A 21855-nucleotide genomic window follows, 5' to 3' on the forward strand; every position below is an offset into this window, starting at 1 on the left:
TTGTGAGTTCACCTAGGTTAGGTCACAAAGACATATTCCCCATCTTTTGAAGTAATATACATGTTGGTATCATCTTCAAGTAGAAAAGTTCATGTGGCAGCTTTTGTGTTTCCCCACTAGGAGCCAAACACGAATAATATTATTACTGCACCGTAGCTGTTTCAGGCATTCACACCCTATTAAAGCAGAGAGCAATTCCAGGGAGAAACACCACTCCTTGGTGGGGAGAGTAGTGCTTAGTGGAGACAGACAGCACTTCAAACCCAAACGTGGTGAGCTGGGTCAGAGGATGCTTTCCTTCACACAGATGCAGCTTTTCATCTGTATGATTCTTAGAGGGAAGAATGTGCCTGTTCAAAAGGGACCTCTGGAGTGAGCGGCTCCATGCCAGCAGCTGCCTGGTGGGTACCTGTGCCTGGGTCCTGGGCACCAGAGCCCTGCTTGCACTTGACCTTCAGCATTCATCGGCTGGTGAAGAGGGTTTCACTTTAAATGTGCAGAAATGTGCTCCTTTGTGGAAATTGTACATCAGCATCCAGAAAAGGAGACAAATGGGATCACGTGGAGTTGAGTGGTGTTTACACTCTGTGTTTGTACCACCTCTGGTGCCTCTGCTTTGCTTGGGGTCAAGCACGTGCTCCCTGTGATCTCGGTGCAGCATGAGACACCCAAGAAGAATACAGATATAAGTGTCCCTCCCTGGCAGCTTTCCTGTTAAAGACAACTCTTTTCCCATCTGGCTGTTTTGCTCTCCCTTCCCTGTGCCTGACACCCAGGTAGGGCTCCTTCTTTCCACGCTTGAAACGGATCCCAAAGCCACAGGAAAAACAAAGAATGGCTCGTGTTTATTTTTGCAGAGTTTTAACTGGGTCGGCAAGGAACGTAGCCTTGTTAAAAGGATTTTACTATGGGTCATCCAGAGTTTGAGGAGATGAGGAAGAAAAGGGGGGAGATGCTGCTTCCCCATGGGCAGGTTGGTGGCTGCTGCCACGCTACCCACAACAGCTGCAGGGAGCAGTCAGTGCACTGAGCCAGGGGTTGGAGAAGAGCAATGGGAAAAACTCCTTTGGGCAAATGAGGATATGAACTGAGGACGTTTTAATATTTTTCTCACAGAAAGTAGCATTAGTTAATTTTGCCCTCTATCCTCAATTGCTTATAAAAACAAAGTGAAAGCAGCATAATTCTTTAAAGCCCATGCAGGCTTTCTTAAAATGACCTTTTCACCTGTAATTACAAATAAAAGATTATTGAGCCAAATGGGATATATTAGTAAGAACATCACTGATATAATTTTGATCACAGTGAATAAAATAGTTGGGAAAATTCATTTAACAACCTTTAAATCACTGGCTCCAGTGTTATTTACTTCTGAAAGCATAACTCATACAGCTTCTCCTCTGTTGTATTCCCACAGCATGTATTTATCTCACCTTCTCCCTTGAATCCTACGTAAAAAATAGATTTCGCATTGGCAACGCTCTTTTCATCTTCCTCTCCTGAGCCCACACTCTGTGTGAAAGGCTTTGAGCTCTGCCTCTGTGGCACGGTCACGGCGCTGAGATGGGGACAGCCAGCTGGGAAGCCAGGAAAGCCAGTCAAAATTAGAATTATGTTCACATCAGAAGTGTGAAAGTTACCTGGCCTGGTCTGTGTTTAAGGATTCTGACAGAACAGCTGAACTGCAGGGCACAGGGCGCACTTGAGCACTGCCCATGTCTCTGGTACAGCTCTTAAACAAGCCTGCAGTTTGAGAGAGTCCTGCACTGAGGAGGGCTCCACGGGAGATGGCCAAGACCTTCTCTACCTCCACCAGGCCACAGATGAGCTTTGTGTCTGCTGATGCTCTTAAATCAGTAGATTTTAGGAAACAGCAATATGGTCCATTAACAAATATAATCAACATGGTCTCTGCTGGACCAAGAGCACAGGATATTCTTGCTGCAATATGGTCACTTTGAATGTGTTATTCCCTTTAAATCAGCACAACATCAGGAGGTACCACAGAGGATCAGCTGTGCAGGAGGTGGACATCTGCCAGACACAACCGTTATCAATCATCACCCAAGTATTTACATCAATCATTGAACAAACATTTATGTCTGGAGCCTTTCTTCTGGCCACAATATACATTTAGACAGAAATGCAAACACAATGGGGAGAGGATCCTGATGCCTTCCTTCACCCTGCTTGCAGAAAATTCACTTCTCTCTTCTCCCATGGGCTGACCTCCAATTTGTTTTCTATTTGAAAGGCTAAGGCCATATGGCAGATATGTTCAGCCCTCAAAGTCTTTTGATCTTTAGAACAGTTGCAGTCTAAATTTCAGTAATGAAAACACTTTTCTTTTTTTTTTTTTTTTTTTTTATTTTCCTTTTTGGATACTTATAAATGAGATATTATATTTCCATACATTTTATTTCTGGCCACATCTATGAATCTAATATTGACCTGGAGTTATCTGTGATAGAGAAGTTATTAATTTTGACAGATATAAGGGAGAAGCTAATATCCTCCTTTTACAAACACCTAATATTAATCTCTAGTGATGTAAACGAGAACTCCAGAATGGCTTGGGGTGGTGCTGGAAATGATATAAGATTGAAATTTGATAATGAAAAAGGGAAAGATTCATTTTAGAAAATTGATAAAATAGATAAAAAACTGCATTTCCTATGAAATAAGTGTAGGAAGCACAACTTAGATTTAGCATCCATTATTCCTCTATAGGTGGTATATACACAATGGATATGTTAGGGAGCAGGTTTTACTCTGATTTAAATATCCATAATTCCATTGACTCAGGGTAGTTTCTGTCTCATGGTTTCTGCTCAAATACCAAATAGGAAGTCTGGAATTGGTTTTATGGCTCAGGAAGGTATCCAGCCTGGTTTTACCAAATGAGGATGGCTACTGATGCCACATCAGCAGCTCTGCAGTGACTCAGTCACCTTCAATAGCTGGAGATTTCACTCCGTGACCCTCAAGATCCATTGTAACCATGTTCCCAAATCCAGGCACTCCTTGGAGACATTTTCTTCCCTAGCATGCCTTCTCTGTGTTATTGTGTTCCAGTCAAATGGCTCTGTGAACAGACAGAGAGAATTCCTCGATGCACTGGGAGGAAACCCTTCCTCAGCTCTGACTATCCAGAGATCAGGCTTTGGATTCTCCCTCTGGAGAAGTTTTTGGCCTTTGCTTGGGGTAAAATTCCAGTATTTTATGATACATAGGATACTTTGTTTTTTTTCTCCCCAGCAATTTACTGGGTTATCCTGGGGAAATTGCCAAGTCTGGAGATTCTGGAAGTGTTTGGAAGGTTTTTTACTTTACGGCAGAAAGACAGTTTGATGGCCTGGTTCAAAAGGAGCTCAGATTCACACAGCTGCACTGTTTATTTTGGTTGCATTTTTTTTTGTTATGCCAGAAGCAAAGGCAGACTGTAATGTTAATCTCATTCAGACATTTTGCTGTCCTCTTCTTTTTAAACCTCAACAGCATTTGTACCCTGTTCCTGTCCAAGATCCCACTGTGCAACTGATCAAAGCCCACCCATTTCTGGGAGTCCTGAGCAGGTTTTGTGGCCATCCTGCTACAAAGGGAGTGCAGAATTTGGTCACCTGTTTTACTCACTAAAGGAAAGCTGCATTCCTGTGTCCCCATTAATCCATCACAGTGCTGAAGTGCCTGTGATGAAGGGAAATAGGGCAGGTATGATTAATAAATAGTTTAATGTAGGGCTGGGGAGAGCTCTCTTTGGTTTCACAGGTCTCTGCTGTCGTGCTGCTGCACTGTTTGCTATATGTATTTATTGCCAAGCTTATCTCAGAGTTATGTATTTGATATCAAGGCTGTCATGAACATTACTAAAGGCACCTGTCTATGCCTCAGAGCAAAGTGGAAAGTTATCTCCACCACGATGGCTGACAGCATGCAGAGGATGGCACAAAGCCTCCCTTCTTGGAGAGATGTCCTCAGCAGCACCAGAAGTTGAGCTGCTGCCACAGGGAAATGCTGGAGCAGCCCATACCACAGAGAGAGGCCCAGCCTGGGGAAATCTGTCATTTTGGGGTATTTTCCTGCCTGGAGATGCTGTTTGGGGATGGGAAAGTTCAGGCAGCACAGCCCAACAGCTGTGAGCTGTGCAGGGGCAGTGGGGAAATCAGTCCTGGGGGCAGTTTGAATCTTGGAGTAACATATTTTATTAGTTGGGAGGCAGGCTTGTTAATGAATCTTTTGGTCCCTGCTATGGTAGTCTGTTCTGATCTGGCTCAGCTGGTGCATGCCTGACCATGCCCAGCTCCCGTGGGCAGTGCTGGGTGTCACAGCGTGGTGGGTGTGCCACCACTGGGGTGCTGGAGCCCACCATGGCCTCACTGGGCACCCTGTGCCACAGAGGGCTCTGACATCTCACCAGGGCTCAGGGCAGGTGGCTCTGAGCATCTCCAAAAAGAATGAGAGGACTTCTACTGTTGTGCACTGTTGTCACTGCTCTCAAAGGCAACAGCTCTAAACATCAGCAGATACTGATATGCAGGATCATGCACTGCAAAGATGGAATGAGTTGCCAACCAGCCTCAGGCCAGTTTTGATACTGGGCTAAGAACTAAAACCACAGTGACTTAAAAGCCAAAGGCCTTCAGACAGCACTGTCCTGGTTTGTCCATCAATCTTGCTTCCCTCCTGCAAAAAACCACAATAAACAATTATCAGGTATCAGTGCCTGAATCTTAAGTGTCTTCTGTAACACTTAATATAAAAACAAATATGTTCTCCTTCAGAAAATGAAGCAGATCCCAATTAATTATGTATAGCTCTCCTGCTTTCACACAAAGAATAGCAACATTCAAATAAATGCTTTGGTCTTCTTATCACCTGTTAGCTTACAGGCATCTCCCAGCTCTCTAATGATCATCTGAGTTTTGGGGCTGGTTGTTTCTTTTTACTCTGCATCATGTTCTTTCTCTTTCTTAGCATTTTTGATAAAAATAATATAGTAGAGAAGAGACAGATGTCCCTTTGGTGATTTAATACCTTCTTTGCTGCCCTAAAATGTCTGCAAGAATTGGCTTACATATCGAGAGCTCTCTGTTCTGATTTCACGTATGCTGGAGGCAGAGAGGAGGACAGAGGAATGTATGCCACAGATGTGGGCCAGCCCATTGCATCTGATTGATGGCAAAACAGTGATGAAACCCAGCAAATGGGTGGGCTCTCTGTAATGACTCTGCTACTTAGGAGGGCACAGCAATCCAAGACCTGCCTGAAACCCCCTCCTGTATGTCAAGTGCTTTCTCTTGCACTGTATTTGTTCAGGAATATGTCTTTTGCTCCTATCTTTGGGAATGTTTGTCCTGCAGAAGACTAGGCTAGGTTGGAGACCAATGGATACAATTTTGTGTTTTGGTGGCCTTTGTGGGCTCTACTTGCTTTATTGTCAGAAGGAAGAGTAAGAAGTCTCCAACATATAGTGTCATCAGCATTGTGATCTGAGAAACAACACCTACAGAATCTATTATTCATTAAGTGTAACCAATATATAATTTAAAACAGTGGGTTTTGTCAAATAATGTTAGGTCAGCATAATTTTCTGCCTATTACTAATATCTATAACATCTTTGCCTTAGTCAGCTCTATTTAAATATGCAATCATTTACAGCTTTTGACTATATGTGTGTGCACTCCCAATTTCCAATATTCAACTACTACAAATTTTATGCTGACATCAATAGCAAACTATTAAAGACAGTATTTCATTATTGGTTTTTCATCCCAAAAGTTATTTACAATTATATACTAAGCACTAATATTAAAGGAAACCATTTAAATGAGGTGCTATCTGCTTTAACAATATGTCTGTCACAGAATGAGATTGTGTTTAAAGATTTTATCAAGAAATGGTTGTTTGCTGAGGTTATGTTTTGTCCATGAAATATGCATTTCATATCTCTTTCATTTCATTAACATAATTTAATTTGTGCTTTGCATTTTGTGCATAATACATATTTGATTTACAAAACAAATATTTCCATTAGAAAATGAATTTCATGCAGGCAAAAAAGCAGAACCAAATGATGTATTGAAGGAAAATAAGAAGAAATGAAATGCATTTTCTCAGTCTATTAAAAAATCTATGGCATTGACAGAAAGTGCACTTAGTGCTACATTTAAAAAATAGCACATATGTCAATGTATTAACAAATAGAATTGGAAATACAAATATTTCCCTATATCAAGCCAAGAATCTCTTTATTTTAATTGAGTTGATTTAAAAGCCCAACTACAATTTAATTTTTATTTCATGATGTGGTACACTGCCTGGTGCCATTACATCCATGTAGAATTGGCAGTCAATATACAAATATATTTTACCTTTTAAAAACTTTCTATTGACACCAGCAATAAATAATTTAATGGGCTGAAAATGTGAAATCATTAATTTGCTGATTGTCTTCGAATATCGGGTAGCTGGGGCAGGGGTACAGATAGGTGAGCAAACTAATGAATAATGTTTGTGAGTCTGCCATGAAAGGACCCCAGTAAAGCAAGCCACAGATGAAATGAAATGCTATTTAAACTTGCCTGGTTTAATCTCCAAGGAATTCCAGCTAATTCCAAAGAATGGAAGAAAAAGGATGAGGCCTAAAATGCCCCATTATCTCCCTGCCAAGAAAATCTATGAAACATAGTGAGGAGGAGTTAAATGTGTGCCTCCCCTGGAGCCTGAATGTGCGCGTTTCCTTCCATGTGGCCAGCTCTGTCCATCTGGAATGTCCCCATGGAAGTGCTGGGCTCAGCACCCAGGACATGGCAGCTTTGTGCCTCCAAGGGAGCTGGGCACCTCCCTGCAGATGGATCTGCTGCATCCCTCTTAGCAGGTGACAGAGCCCGGGCAACAAATCCCTCATCCTTCCAGAACCAGACAAATTCTCCAGCAAATATCTTAGAATAACTGTCCCTCCACAGAGGTGTATGTATTGGCTGTCGCATTCCCTGCGTGAACTGAGAAATTTTGGCATGACACGGGAGGGCAGGCTCTGGCCCCAGGCCTGCCCTCCCACAGCACGTGTGAATCATTGTGCCCACAGCTGAGCCAGGCAGCCCCGGCGATCTCGCTGGTGTCACTGGGAGCAGAAGGGGAGCAGAGATGGACATAACTGCTCTCAGCCCGCCCCTGCGGCACCGCTGGCACCGCCAGCTGCAGCAATGTGTCTGGGGCAGGACTCAGACAGCATGAGAATTAATTTAAATTCACGGGATATTTTAAAGATAATAATAGATGTCGAGTTGCATCTTTTAGTTGTTTTGGAGCTTTGTGCTTTAAGCTTTTTTACACAAGGATTAGCGGCTTGCTTTTAAAAAAAAGGGAGGGGTTGGGAACCAGGATTCTTGCAGTCTCAGGAGTCCAGAAGCTGCAGCTTAAAGAAAAATACCAAATGTTGCAAGGCGGTAAGACTGAAAAATCCTGTATTATTCTGTCATGGGGAATAAGTTTAACTCTATGAGAAACTCTACACAGCAAAGTAAGGAGGGAAAATGAAGAATAACTCCCCTATTTAAAACTAAGAGATACATTTGGGGAGGTTAGGCTGTAAATACATTAGCTTAGCTGGAATTTTGCCAGGACTTTGGGACTAATATCCATACTCTTATGAAAAGTGCTTGGGATAATGACTACAGGTATCTGAGGCCTCAGTGCTGTATCCAAGGCTAATTGAATTGAGTAGGCGTGCATACTTGAGAAAACCAAAGGGAGGTTAGGTAGAAAGAGTGAAGAAGGTGAAAAAGAAAGCAAAGAACCGAAGCTGCAACACTCTGATAATTAACTGAGTGAAGGCTCCTGGTCTGTCCTGCCAGATCATGCTGTGTGCTGGCTGGAAGCAAAGTGACAGGGGGAGTGCTCTCACCATGCTGCTCCCGTGGCCACCAATGCCACAGCTTGCAGCTTGTTCTCATCTTCTGCTGAGCCCCAGTCAAGGCAAGGCTCTCTGAATTATGCTCTTGTTGCAGGAGCCATGCTCTCCAAAGCTTGCATGGCTCAGGCTGCCTGCTGCACTCATGGCACCTCTGGCATCCTGCTCATCCCATGGCCAGGAGTGCTGTAGGGACAAACCTGGCCAAACTGGCCACACTGATGGCTTGCCAGGATGCTCTGGGGGCTGCTGCCTCCTCATCACAGCCCAAACAGTAACTCTGCACAACATCCCTCAGAGGGCCATCAGAAGAGAAGGGAGCAGTCCCCTCTCCTGCCCATGAGCACAGTGCTGCAGTGCAGGAGGAACCCGGATCCTGCCTCACCTGCACATGGTCCCTTGTGGAGATTTGATAGGTCCCCATGCTGCTTTTCCTGAACACAAAACGTCCAGTGCCTAGAGAGAAAGCACTTTTTCATTCACTGTGAGTGGGACACCTGGTGTGGTATTTGGGATGTGGCTGACAGAGCTGTGCTGCTCCGAGCAATCCCATCCGAGCAGCAGCTCTGCTCCATGTCCCCACTGACTGCTCCTGGAGACACAAGTGCTGTGAATCCTCTCAAGTGAACCAGAGAGCTGTGTCTTCAGCCAAACCTTCAAAGGAATGAATACTGTGAGCCTGGTGATTAGCTCTAGGATTAATGAGAGGCACCACCTACATTCGTAAGGTATAATAAGAAAAAGTACCCAGTAACGTTCAAACATCACACCTCCTTTCCTGACAATATCGGCATGTCAGGCTTGGGATAAAACTGTTTTGAATAAAAAATAAAGTATGTCTAAAATATTAAAAGAAAAAGCTTAGTGCCTGCACACACAAAAGCAATGATCTAAGGGAAATCACCAGTTGCTGTTCTGTGAGGTATAAAAATAAACCCTTGTCTCCTTTACTTTTACATTCACTGACAAGTGACTATATTAGCATTAAGTGAAAAAGCAGATGAAAAGTAATGTCTTTTATTTAGCTCCTACCTGAAACATATTTAAGTTTCATGCAGGAAGTGAGATTGTGCACAGGGGTTTGAAATCATGTAATAAGACACTGTGTGACATTATCTGTCCACCCAGCAGTCACTCCAGTAAGTAACACTGCCACTAAATCTTGGAAGGGAAGTTAACACAAATAACTTCACACTTTCCCCCTCCCTGTTTTCTCAAGCTTGTCAGTGTGTCTATCTGCATAAGATTTTGTACTCGTTCTCCAAAGAAACCTGTTAGGATACCTGTCCATCAGCTAGTCCAACGTACTCGTCTCATTTTTAATATGCCAAAAATGTTGAGCCATGTATTGTTTCTAAATGAAGCACATGTGTGCTGCAGAGTAGAAACAGAAATGTGCTGATACAGGAAACTCTACTTGTTTGTTAGCAGTGATATTGGAAAAAATCCATCTCTCCTAGCAGGACAATCTCATCATATTAAAAGTTATGGATTTCTTACTTAAGCATTCTACACTAGCTGCCGAGCTGTATAAACTTGCTTCTGCTTATCAAGCGAGCCAACAATACACAAAAAGAAAATTTAACATCTTCTAACATTTCTGCCTTCATATGGGAGTTCTCCTGAAATGAGTTCTTCAATTATCCTGATGGATCTGTTTAGTGAGTTGGTACTGTTTCCTGGCTTATAAAAGCCAGTGCATTACTATGCGATACTGTGTATGTGCTATTGAAATGAGATCAACATCATTGCTTTACTACATTTTAAGCAGAAGTTAGCACAGATTATAAAAATCATAAAGACTTTGGAGTTGGATATTGTAGCAATGTATTCTAAAACCTACACTGGTTTTCACTGACAAATAACTGGAGGTGTGTGAAAAATGAAGTGTTGGTGGCTTCTTTCTTAAATGAGTATTAATCAATATTAGGCAAAGATTATCAGAGAGCATGTTTTATTTTTCTTTATCTTGGGTAACAAAAGGAAAAGGATTTTAAAAATATGATAAAACTAATTTTATTAATTTCAAAATATTATTGAGTTTCAAAATAAAGTTGTAACATTATTCCTATGTGTAGGAGATAATAGGTAGCTCTATATATGAAATTCACTTCAGGAAAAAAATCACTGCTTCATGTGAGATTAACTGCATATGACATCCAAGAATGCTTCAGAGCATCATTTATTGGATTGACTGTGTTGTACAAGTATGCAAAATATTTATATCTTTAGTTCTCTGAATTATTAAGCTGCTAAGATTCGCCTGTGAACGGAAGTTTTAACAAAACAGTTTGTAGGTGTTCCCTCTGAACCCAATATCCTCAGCTCTGCGTTTGTACATTTGCATGTGTGTGTGCATGCACAGATTTTTTAGTCCTTACACTGTAAAAAACTTTGGAATTGTTTGACCCTGTAAACACAAAATTCATGTCTCTCACCCTGGGACAAATACATTCTTTTTAAAAGCAGCATATGGGCAGCCTTGGACTGATGTTAGTTTATTGTCACTGCTTGATAACGTTTAATGGAAAAGATACAAGAGTGCCAAAGAATTTTAATTATTTTTGTGATAAAGTTATATGTTCGGCCTTGAAAAAGTGGAGATAATGCTGGGATTCATTATTATTCCCAGTGTGTTTAAACAGACGACACAGAATGCAAACAAAAGCAGATGAAATTTGAAAAGTATTATCAATATTGCAGATAGCAGATGCCCTTTCCAATCAGAACAAGCATATCTTCTATAGCAACTTTATGGTTGAGTAGTTTATTCATTTCTATTAGAAGGTTGTACGTTTCTAAAATATGTAGATGGTATCTAGAAAACCAACCAACCAGTAGGGTCATTTTGCTTGTTTTCCTAAATTTATTATTTCACTTTTGCAGGCTTGATCTGAGGTGCATTAACATGGGAGCGAAATCTTATTGTGTCAAATCCTATCTTGTATATGACCTTTCATGTGTTTTTTGCTGTGGTTCTGAGAGGGAAATGCTAAGAGGTGTCTATTCTGCAGGGGTTTGTCAGGGTTGTATTTGTGCTGCTGTAATTAAAACTAGACCCATCTTCCTGCAGAATTTTTCCTCTTCTTGGCCTTGATTGAAAAATTTTGCTGTTGGATGTAGCACATAATTCACACATATTCTTTTAATAGTGCCTGAGGCATAGATCCTCCAGCCATGAGGTGGCCAGGGCAGCGTGCTAGAGCTGGGGAGCTCTGCCACACCTGGTCTGCTGGCAGGACCAGGACCCCACAGCACCCCGAGCACCCACCCAGCAGCAGAGAGGCTTTAAAAGCATTTCCATGCTCATGCAGTAATACAACCAAATCAGTTATTTCTGTGTGATGTTTTTTGAGGTTTTCATTCTGTATTTTTCATTTTGAAAGAAAACAGCAAACATTTAAAATTATTTTACAGTAATTTACTGAACCCTAAGGCCACAATTCTGCAGTAGGTTACAACATCGCGGGCTTTGATGGTAAAAATCGTGTGCTGATGCAATTCCACTGCAGAGAAATGGTGGAAGTGTAGATGTTCAGAAAATATATTCTACATGGTTTCCTGCTGCCTGCTCACATGCCAATTATATTTTCAAGTTTGCATCTGGAATTCTTATCTGCCTAGTAACAACCTATCCTCTGAACTGTCTGTAGTCCACTTAGTCATATTTAGGGCTGCACATAAGTGGTTTTCTATATGCAAACACACAAACTAAGAATGTTCCACCAATCATTTTAAAAAAATACAATTCTTCTTCATAAAGGATTTGGAGAATGCTTTGAGACCCTGATTTCAGGCATCAATAGAAGAACAATAAATCCTTTAAAATGAATAAATAATCAGTGGTTGGGCAGTCAAAAAGCTAAAACAGAAGGCACCAGAAAAACCTACATTAATTAAACTGACATTTAATTGTAGCTAAATTCATCCTCTGTGGGTTTTCCCCACATGAAGGTCCAAAATGTCAGGAGACAGTTGTGTCCTTGAAGGACAAAAGGCTGCAAAGAAAGAGACTTCTTCCTGGGGATGCACCAATGGAGCCGGGACTCTGTCAACCTGACATCCCTGGTCCAAGGATCCAAGAGGAATGTGTGGCTGGGAACAGGGACAGGGAAGAAAAAGAGGAGGAGTCATCATCATCAAGCACTACGTTTCCCATGATGTTCTTCAGTCAACTCAGAGTTGAAATTGGGCAGGTGTTGGGGTGTTACACCTGGCTCTGGTGAGGTGATAGCAGCTCCGCTGCTCCCAGCTCTGAGGCTGTTCACAGGCATTGCAAAGCTGTGCCATGGCTGTGTTTGGAGTACATGTGAACTCAGGAAATGTAATGAGAGGATGAGAGAACTTGCCGGATAGCTCCTAAAGGGCTCTGAAGTTTGTGAACTTGGGGAAAAGATGAGACTTAGGGCATGCCATTTTTAAATTGTGCTTGTAGTATGTGCTGGCATCTTCACTGTGGCGTGGGTTTTTAACACTGGTGCTGATCCCCACCTTGGGCTAGTCCTAAATTTCCTCTGAATGGATAAAATGCACGTGAAATGTGAAGGTAGGGTGTGACATCAACCCTTCCCAGTTTTGTGTCCCGTGGCTGGCAGTGTGAGGGATGGGGAGGGTGCAGGCAGCTCCCCGTGGCGCAGAGCAGTGGGGAGGCAGAACCATGTGAGCGTTCTCCAGTGCCCCTGCATGTGCTTCTCCTTCCTGCTTATGTGTATCCTTTACTCTTCCTGTCTTCTGTTACAGCCCCTAATGCACATCTAATATAATTTTATGGAGCACTATTACCCAACAAACACAAACACGCGTCACTCGCCGCCTCCTGAGCGCTGCCCAGCCCACCCAAGGCCCTGAGATCTCAGAGCTCTTGCTGCATTTATGATTGAGCAGCATCATCCCAGAGCATCCGTCACTTAGCAGACTTCCATAACGAATGCACTCCATAAATATAAAAGCATTTCTAGAAAGTCAAGTGTCTGGATGTTATAAAAAGCACTGCTGCTGAGTCATGCTCTTCCCAGCCCGCGGGAAATGGGCAGTGATTATTTCATGCCATTTTTTGTTGGGCTGAGATAACTTAAGGGAAAACGTGGCCACCAAAACTGACAACTCACACTGATCTGCTGCTCTGTGCTCGTGGTGCCATCTGTTAGCACATGTCACCATAGGTATGGAGATGTATTGTACAGCAGACTTAAGTCTATATTTCAAAATTGCTGGGAAGCAAGAGGCACACAAAGGAACTGTAATAAGTACAAAGTGTAATTAAATTTTGCTCTAAGAACTGCCATAGTCAGTTAAATCAGACCAGTTTAGATGTCATTATTTAGCCAATAGAGTAAATCTTATTTATAGAAGTCCAGGTCTGGCTCCACTTGTTTTCTGATAAGCAGTGGTAGGCTATTGACTTTAATGTACAATGCTTATAACGGAAAGATGCATAAATAAACATGGACAAAATGAGGGCAGAAGAGCACCACTAAATTATCTCTGCAATTGTTGGTGCCCTCAGCTTGGGCAAGGGCCTAGGCTTGGGTATCAATTCCTGTTTTCATTTTCTTTTTTTAATTGATCTCATGGAGCAACCATTATCCAAACAGTGAGGGAAAGGGATGGTCTCTTTAGGAACTGCTGACGCTGCAGCTCTCTGCTGTTTCATCCAGGAGTCAGATGGCAAATGTGGAGAAGTAAGGGGTGAATTATACCCACCCGGGGAACAAAGGGGAGGATTTATTTTCCAAATTTAGGAAGATGAATTTTAAAAGTGAAGGAACCAGTGAAAGAAACTGAAGAAGTGTTATGTGGCAGAATATAGGTAGAAATGCTATCCCCAGCAGATTTCCTGAGGAGGAGTCAAAAGCAGCTGTGGGATACTGGAAAATTAAGCAGCTGCAAATGGTAATGCACCAGAGCTCAGGTGTTTTACACTGAGTTTTTGGTGGGGTCTCTGTTAAGCTCAAGCTCAGCGTGAGAGAGAGAAAAGGTTCTGGTATTTTTAAGGCTTGTTCAAAACAGCAGACATGAGAAATCTTGAGAGAAATTGCTGGTGTGTGATTTTCTTACTTTACTTTCCCACACTCCGAGGGCTCAGAAGGTTTGGATGATTGTCTGGATTTTTGTGGTTTCTTAATTAAGCTAAAACCTGACCTCTGAATGTTTTGGAGCTTGCCAAACACAAATTCACATGAATGAAGCAAGGAAGGGTTAAAGAGCCCATGGAAACTTGCTTCTCAGATGCATTCAGTTAATGCAGAGGGTTTCAGATTCTTGCTGCTGGCAGCTACCACAGCTTCCAGGTAAATGTGGTTGGGAGTGGGTTCAAGGAGGACTGAGGTCCCTCAGGGGAAGGGGGGGAGGCAGTGATTGCCACTGCCCTGGAAGTTGTCTCCTTTGCCAGAGTGTGTGATCGGGGTCACTTCCCAGATCTGCTGGAGTACTGTACAAAACACTTTGTATGTGATTTTAATGGAAGTATTTAAAATCATGCATATTCTTCCTTCAAAGAAAGAGGGACTGAAAGCCACAGGAGTGTTTTCTGCCTGTGACAGTAGTTGGCCATGTGGGACAAGTGCTGGTCTCCAATGGGGGTCTTCATGATTTGAGCAAGGAGAGGCCAAAGCTGGAGAACTCTTTGACTTCCCAAACTGCAGCTTGGCATTCAGGGTATTTGATCACCACTGATTCACCCATTGAATGGGACTGTGAGGAGTGGAATGCACGGGGATCGTGAATCCCTGGATCACCAACAGTTTTCCTGCTGGCATGTGCAGTTTAACCCAGAGCAGCCACAGATCTGTTGGTATCCAAGTAGGGCTGCTCTGGAGACCATTATCTGGTGCTTGAAGCTCAGTGAGGGTGACTCTGTGCTCTTCCAGCTGCCCGTCACACGTGGAGATAAATGCTTGTGTAATGCCAGGATTCAGCTGCAAATTGTACGTGTGGTGGGGAAAACGCTGTTGCTGTTTATGTGCAGAAAAATAGAACCTAAAGGCCACAGAATGAAATATAATTTGTTAAAAACAGGGAATAGCATTGATTAAAATGAAAGCCAGTGTTCCAGCACTTTACTGTGGAGAAGTATGTCCCCAGGTTCCTTGCACTTGCCCTGTGATTATACAATAGATTTTAAGTCTGTGATATCTACAAATCTACATCAAAATATATTCTATAGCTGTTGGAAACAGCTCTGAATTGTTAACCTTCTCTCCAGGTACTGGAGGTAACACACTGTGAGATTAGATGTATATTTTCTTCAAGATATACCACCCATCGAGGAGTCCATATTTACATCTTTTGTTGATATTTTTCATAGATTAAAAGAGTCTCTTTTCTGGTGATAATTCTGCTAAGTACTGTAATTTGCTGCCACTAATATTTGTCTGAGTCCTAGTTTGCAAAATATATTTGAAACCACTTTATAAAGTCTCATAATTGCTTCTTTGTAGAGCTGGTATAATGAGTAGTTTCTTTATCCAGCCTTTATCCTGTTAACCTTAGAGGTGAGCGACTGCTTGCTGGAGTAGTTGGGGAATGTCTTAGCACTGTTGAGCCATTTAATTTCACTACTAATTTCATAGTGGTGACACAGAATTGGCTATGAGCAAGCTTGCAGTTATTTCAAGGGTTTTCAGTTAGCATTGAATCAGGACCTGATTCACTAAAATGAAATTGAAATAAATGCACATGTAGATGATTTTTTTTAATGCATAAATTGATCTGCATTTATGTGCCCAATCCACATTAAAACATTGACCTGCTCTTGAAGGATGGGAGCTCAGCATATAAAGCAGCTCTAGCATTGCAAATGAGAACTTGCACCGCTGCGCTGGGGCTTCGTTTTCTGCTTCCTTCACTGTTGCTCTTGTCCCATCTACAAGGAAACTCCTTGGTTACCCAAATCTTACTCAGAACTTCCTGGAAAATGCAGATTCATGTTTTTCAGGCAGCAATCAGTGTGCTGTGCTATTTAGCAAGTAGGGCGGCTTCCAGGCTTGCTCTTTCTGCAGGAAGACATTCCTATTTCTCTGCTGCTTGCTTTAGATGAGCAGAACTGCCCTATGCAAAACTTGCCTTTCCTCCAAAATTGCTGGGGAGTTGTTTTGTTTCTTAAATCAAAATTCATTTTAGCCCAGAGCTGGCTGCATTTCAGAGGAGAGGTTGTTCCTTTTTGTGAATATAGCCTAAAGTTTGCATGTGCATGGAATTTTGCTCTTTCCATCCTGTTGCTTTTGCTATTACTGTAACAGTTGGATGATCTGAAAGAAGTGTGATTTGAGGGTCACTAAACATGAGAGAGGAAGCTTTCAGTTTGGCATATGAAAGTATTTATGGCACGTACTTAGAAAATTCTACCACTGTTTAATCCTAAGTATGTATATAGTTATAAAGAGGGTAAGGAAAACATTTGATGAAACCCTGAAGTTGAGATTTCTCAACCCAGAAGTTGAGATTGAAGTAATTTATTAAATGCACCCTGCCCACAGATAATCCCTGTAGGAGGAGGGCTATGGCAGAGGCTCACCTGCACTTTGACATGGGCAGTGGTGACACCTGACAGTGGTCACTGCTGAAAAGGGACATGTGGGGTGATGGAGCAGCAAGACCCTGAAGTTCCCCAGTGTCCCAGTACCACAGAACCTTGGATGGTGCCCTTGGACACTGCTGAGCTTCTCCTGGGGCTGCCTTGGGATCTCTGCTTCACCCCACCACCTTCCCTTTGTGAGCTGCCAAATGCCTTTTGGTAGCTGAGCCCAGGTGCAGTCATCCACCTGGGGAACTGCCAGAGGAAATGGGCTTCATTGGGAAGCTGTGGCTGCACGGCAAGGAGAGGGGACTGGGTTACTCTGTGGGCATGGTTTTATCTCAGTGCATCCTGCACAGGCATCTACCTAGTGCAGCATGTACACACAAGCAGTGTGCTTGTCCAGCCTGTCCCATGCACAGGTATGTGCACCTGGGACACTGCAGGCACTTTGTCACCCAGAGGTCATCACCTCTAAATACCAAGGGGGAATTTTGCACTGAAATGCAGAGTTCTGACTGTGTACTTCCTTTGATCTTGCAATGCTTCTGTGGTTAGTGACATTGTCATTTAATGTGGACATTCAGTTGTCACATGTCTGGACCTGCCTGGAAAGCATTTTCAGAGGCTGCACTCTCCATTCAGGTCTGTTCTCTCTCTTAGACTCTAAGCAAAAGTTGATAGCATTTGAAATTTAATCAGGTTGGTATTGTGCAATTTATCTCTTATAAAATTTCAGTAGTTTTTTTTTTCTTCTTTTTTTTTTTTTTTTCACACTTTCCTATTTAAAGGAATTCTCAAAAGCCTGGAGTTGGAGGCACATGTCTGTCCAGGCATCATTGCAGACTGCCCTTCTAGTTATTTTAATCTGAGTTTGATCTCTTCTGTGAAACATATCCTCAAATGTGGAACTTGCTACATCTGGCTTGTATAAAATTCATAACTAGGAGCCTTTTCCTTCATAGCTAAGATAATTTTCTGTTAACTGTAAGAAGTAGAGAAGGACTAAAGACGGCTTATATAGAAAGACTTTATAGTACTAGTAAGGCTGGTTTTCCTTAAGAGAGAATCCTACCTTTGTGGCACTGTTTTTTTTCATTACTAGGACCAAATTTATGTCAGTATAAAGGATAGGTTCCTAAACTGTAATCCAGTGTTGTGTCCACATCCAAAATTTTACTTACTATCATCCCAATCAGTAGGACCTCCATGCCTGAGGTTTGCTCTACACCACGGAGTGACGATATTGCCCAGACAGACCCCAAATGCAAGCAGTACAAACCACTTCGTAATGCCTCTTCCCCACCTTTGTCAGACATTTCTTTTGAACATCTGGTCTTGAAAATTAGAACCGGCACACAATCTCCTTATTGCCCCAGCCTGAAATTCCCCTCCCCTCTGACCAGTCTGTTTTCCAAAATACTCTTGGTCCTTCCAAAATGACGGTTTTATTCTTCTAAGTTTCAGATTTAAAATCTGGATGAGTGAGAGATCTGGGATGAGAGATGCATTAGCAGAACTGATTTCTCTTGTTACCAGTTCAAAAGGCTTCAGTATGCAGCACAAATGATTCATAAGTATCCATTGTTCAGAGTTCAGGATAAAGAGTTCAGAATCAAAGCTCTGCTTTAATGTGCGCTCATGCATTTCTTTTTTCAGTAAGAGCATTCTCTTCATATATATAGCAAATGAAATTCAAACTTGTTTAAGCTGCAGTTCTGGTAAATTGCTCTGCCTCTGAAGTTAGCTTAGAATATCATGAGAGTTATAGAAACCGTTACAGATTTTGCTAGTATTGCAAAAACTTAGTGCTTAGTTATAATCAAGGAAGAACTGTTTAATAAATAGAACAGGAAAACAAGTGATCACCTCGTGTTTTTCCTGGGTTTGGACTTCATGTCAGCCCTGCTGGCAGATCCTGAGAGCACAGCCACACAGGATTTGGGCTGTTGGTGTTTTTCTTACTGGCCTTTTCCAAGGGGAGGGACAGCAAAGGCTTCTCCTTTATGGGCAGATTTTTGCATGGGAATGCAGGGCGACAGTCAGAGGGCAGTGATTAAGAGGTATTCTGACGTCTGGATATTTGTCCAAGTGTTTGTCATCGAGAAAACTATGCCCAGTATTGCTTCTTTCAGAGTCTGCTTTATCTTCCATTTTAATGTTTCATAGATCCGAGGTGCTGTCACTGCTGCAGTACTGTGTTTTCTCCTGGCATCTTGTATCATGGCTGAGCATACTGAATGGGCTCTCTAAAACCTTTCTTATCAATGGAGTACAACAAGCCCAATGCAATCATCCTTTCAATTATCTTCTTCATCTCAAGTGTCACCAGATAAGTGCTGGCATAGTATTCTTGGAACATTTCTGATATTGTTCCTTGTTTTTTTGGCTATAAGTGTATGAATATGGGATAAAGATTTAGATATCTCATGTTTTACTCTCATTATGCAGAGACAAAACTACGCTTATCTCCTAAAAGATTCTTTTTTCACCATCTCTTCAGTCTGAACGCTCTTTGGGGCCGGGGTGATGATTAGAATACTGGGCTAACTCTCATGTTGCAGTGGCAGTCGTGCTCTCTGGGATCAGCCAGGGAGTCTGTTCAGTGTTTCAGTGCAGCCTCTGAAACCAGCTTGATGTGGAGGTGACCTTGCAGTGGGTTGCAGGACAGGACTCCCCAGATGGGACTTTGTACATTACCAGTCCTGAGTACGTGGCTCAGGCTCTGCTTGCTCAGGCCTGGAGAAGCTTTCTGGGAGTTCAGTGTTGTAGAGGGAGGGGGAAGAAGGCTTTATTTTGTTTACCTCAATTTATTTTTACCTGAAGAATGAAATTTGCCTCCATCAAACCACCGGTCTTTCTGAACTCTTTATGTTCAGGAGACACTTGTGAACAGACTGACAAAAAGAGGTTTCCTCTGTGCTCTGGAGATTCTCCAGCTCCTGTTCATTCTGAGGTGTACAAGAGGCATTCCTTTGCGTGCCCCACGTGCCTTGTGCTGTGCAGGTGGTGATTCCCTCTGGACTGATGTTGGTATCTCTGCCTGTGCACATCGTTTTGTTCTGATGCCACCAGAGAGGCGTCCTTGCCATGGTGGAGAAGGACAGAAGGGGTTTGCAGTCCCTCCTGCGCCGAGCTGTGGCTGTCGGAGGGTGCAGGGCACTCGGTGCTGCGTGGAAGCTCTTGGGCTGCCTGGACATGGCCTTGGCCTCCTGTTGGAGACTGGAGGGGCAGGAAGAGACAGCAGCTGATGGGGGCTCAGCTGCAGGATCAGGATCATGGACGGGATGTTAAAGAGATAAGAAGCCAGTCTAGGATCGGCATGTCTGTGAACAAGGCATCCATCTGGGAACTGGAAGATGTGGGTGTTTAGCACTTTTGCTGCATGACCTCCCCAACCTTAAGAAGTTGTATAAAGTTTCCAGGATCTTTGTGACAAGAGCAGTTTATGCTATTAAACACCAGCACTCGCAACTGTGAGTCAGTCTCCCCACAAATATGATGTTGGCTTATGAAGAGGGCTTTTTATTTTAAAGTGATTTTTGTTCATTGCTTTGTCACTTGGAGACCATTAGATTATTTTGGCAATATTCTTGAAGTTGTCTCTACAATTAGGAGAGCTCAAAACACTTTTAAATTTAAGGAATTAATTGTGGTGTAATTATGAGGAGCTTTAGGAATAACACCAAATATAGCAATATGTGTGAATCCTGAGGACTGGCAAAGAAGAGATTAGTGTTGGAACAAGAGAGGAATGTAGGCTTTGGTTCAAAGAGTTATTTTAAAGGAAAATTACTGAAAATAAAGTGTGATGAAAACCAATGATTCTAATGAAGGACAAAACCCATCCATTGTAGTCCAGACGTGTTTTTGTGTTAACCATTACAAAGTTGTGGGGGTGCAGCACTGGTGACAGCAAACCCAGGCAAGTAAGAGAGCAGATACAACTTCAATCTCTTCATTAAAAAATGTTTCATGGTTGCTCATAGCCACAAAAAATACATTTTCATGCTTATAGCTTTCAAGCATTTTTGAAAGTCACACAATTGTTTTGCTGATTTAAGTTCTAAATGGATGGAAATACAATGGGAAAGAGGAAAGGGGCAACCTGGCAGGAGAGGAGCCAGATTTTTCAAGGAAACATTGAAATATTGCATTGATTGCTGTGAAAATTCATTTCCATTCCACCTCATTTGTTCATTAAGCGCGTTAAAGCAGCTCTTTCCTGGGTTAGCTTCTGCAGCACTCTCATTCTGACTTTAGGGGCAATGGCTTTTAAGACATGGGACAATTTGCATGAAGTTATGCTCCTTCGCTGGAAGCTCAGTTGCTCCAGATTGGTGCTGATGCAAAAAACATTTTGGGCTACTGAGTTACATCAGCCTTGTATGAATGTAGTGACTTCACACATCATTTAGTAAGAACTGCAACAGGTAAGTGTTTTTTATCTTGCAAATAAATGACCTGAAATACTGAGTTCTGGGTCATGATTTAGGAGTTGTAAGCACTTCCTTTATGAGGTGGATTTTGAATGAGCTTGGCTTCCATTTGGAGATCCAAGAAATACAATAAACTCTGACACTCAGAAGTGACTTGCACCAAGTCCTGTGCAGGAACCAAAACAGCCCTCAAATCCTCTTCCTGAGAAAAACTCTTGTTGACTTTGGTTTTAAAATGTTTTCTTGAAGGATAGAGTTAAATTTACTTTTTTCTCTGGATGTCTAAAGTTTTGCAGCAAATACTGGCAACTCAGAAACCATTACTTAAAAAAGTTGTTCTCTGCTGTTAAATGTGTCTGTCTGGTTTATGGATAGGTCTTGGTCTAAAAAACCACTTTAAACTGAATTAAGATCTGATTTTTGGCACATTGCTCTTACCAGACACTTTTGGTTTAATGTAGATATGATACCACCTGAAAAGATCATAATAAAAATAGATTGCAGTTTATTGTCATTTCCTAAAAGACATTTGTATGTGAACAAAACAGATTAAGCAATTAAGGTGAGATTTACCTTCTTTGGTTTTCTGCCATGGCAAGTTTTGAGTCTCCTGTTGTGGTGTCTTTTGTATTCAGGCATTTCCTAATTTCTTAAACATCTCTGCACAGCACTGAGCAATTGCTGTCTCATGGTGGGGAACTAAAAATCAAGGAAAAACTGGAAGATCAGAAACACTATGTCATGTAACTAATTCCTGAGGAAATTCAGGAAACTAAGTCTTGCAGCCCCTATAGCAATCTTACTCCTCATCACCACCTTTTTTCACCCTAAAACTGTTTGAGCAGTAAATGCACAGTTGAACACTCTGGTATTTCCTTGCTTGGCAAAGCCAATAAATCCCCCAGATAGCAAATGGGAGTGTGTTGGTGGCCAGAATTAAAATCTGATGTGACAGTCATAAAAGAATGTGATCACTTAAAAAAATGCA

The sequence above is a fragment of the Pyrgilauda ruficollis genome, unplaced genomic scaffold (assembly GCF_017590135.1).
Source record: "Pyrgilauda ruficollis isolate IOZ18807 unplaced genomic scaffold, ASM1759013v1 scaffold13, whole genome shotgun sequence".
Classification (NCBI taxonomy): Eukaryota; Metazoa; Chordata; class Aves; order Passeriformes; family Passeridae; genus Pyrgilauda; species Pyrgilauda ruficollis.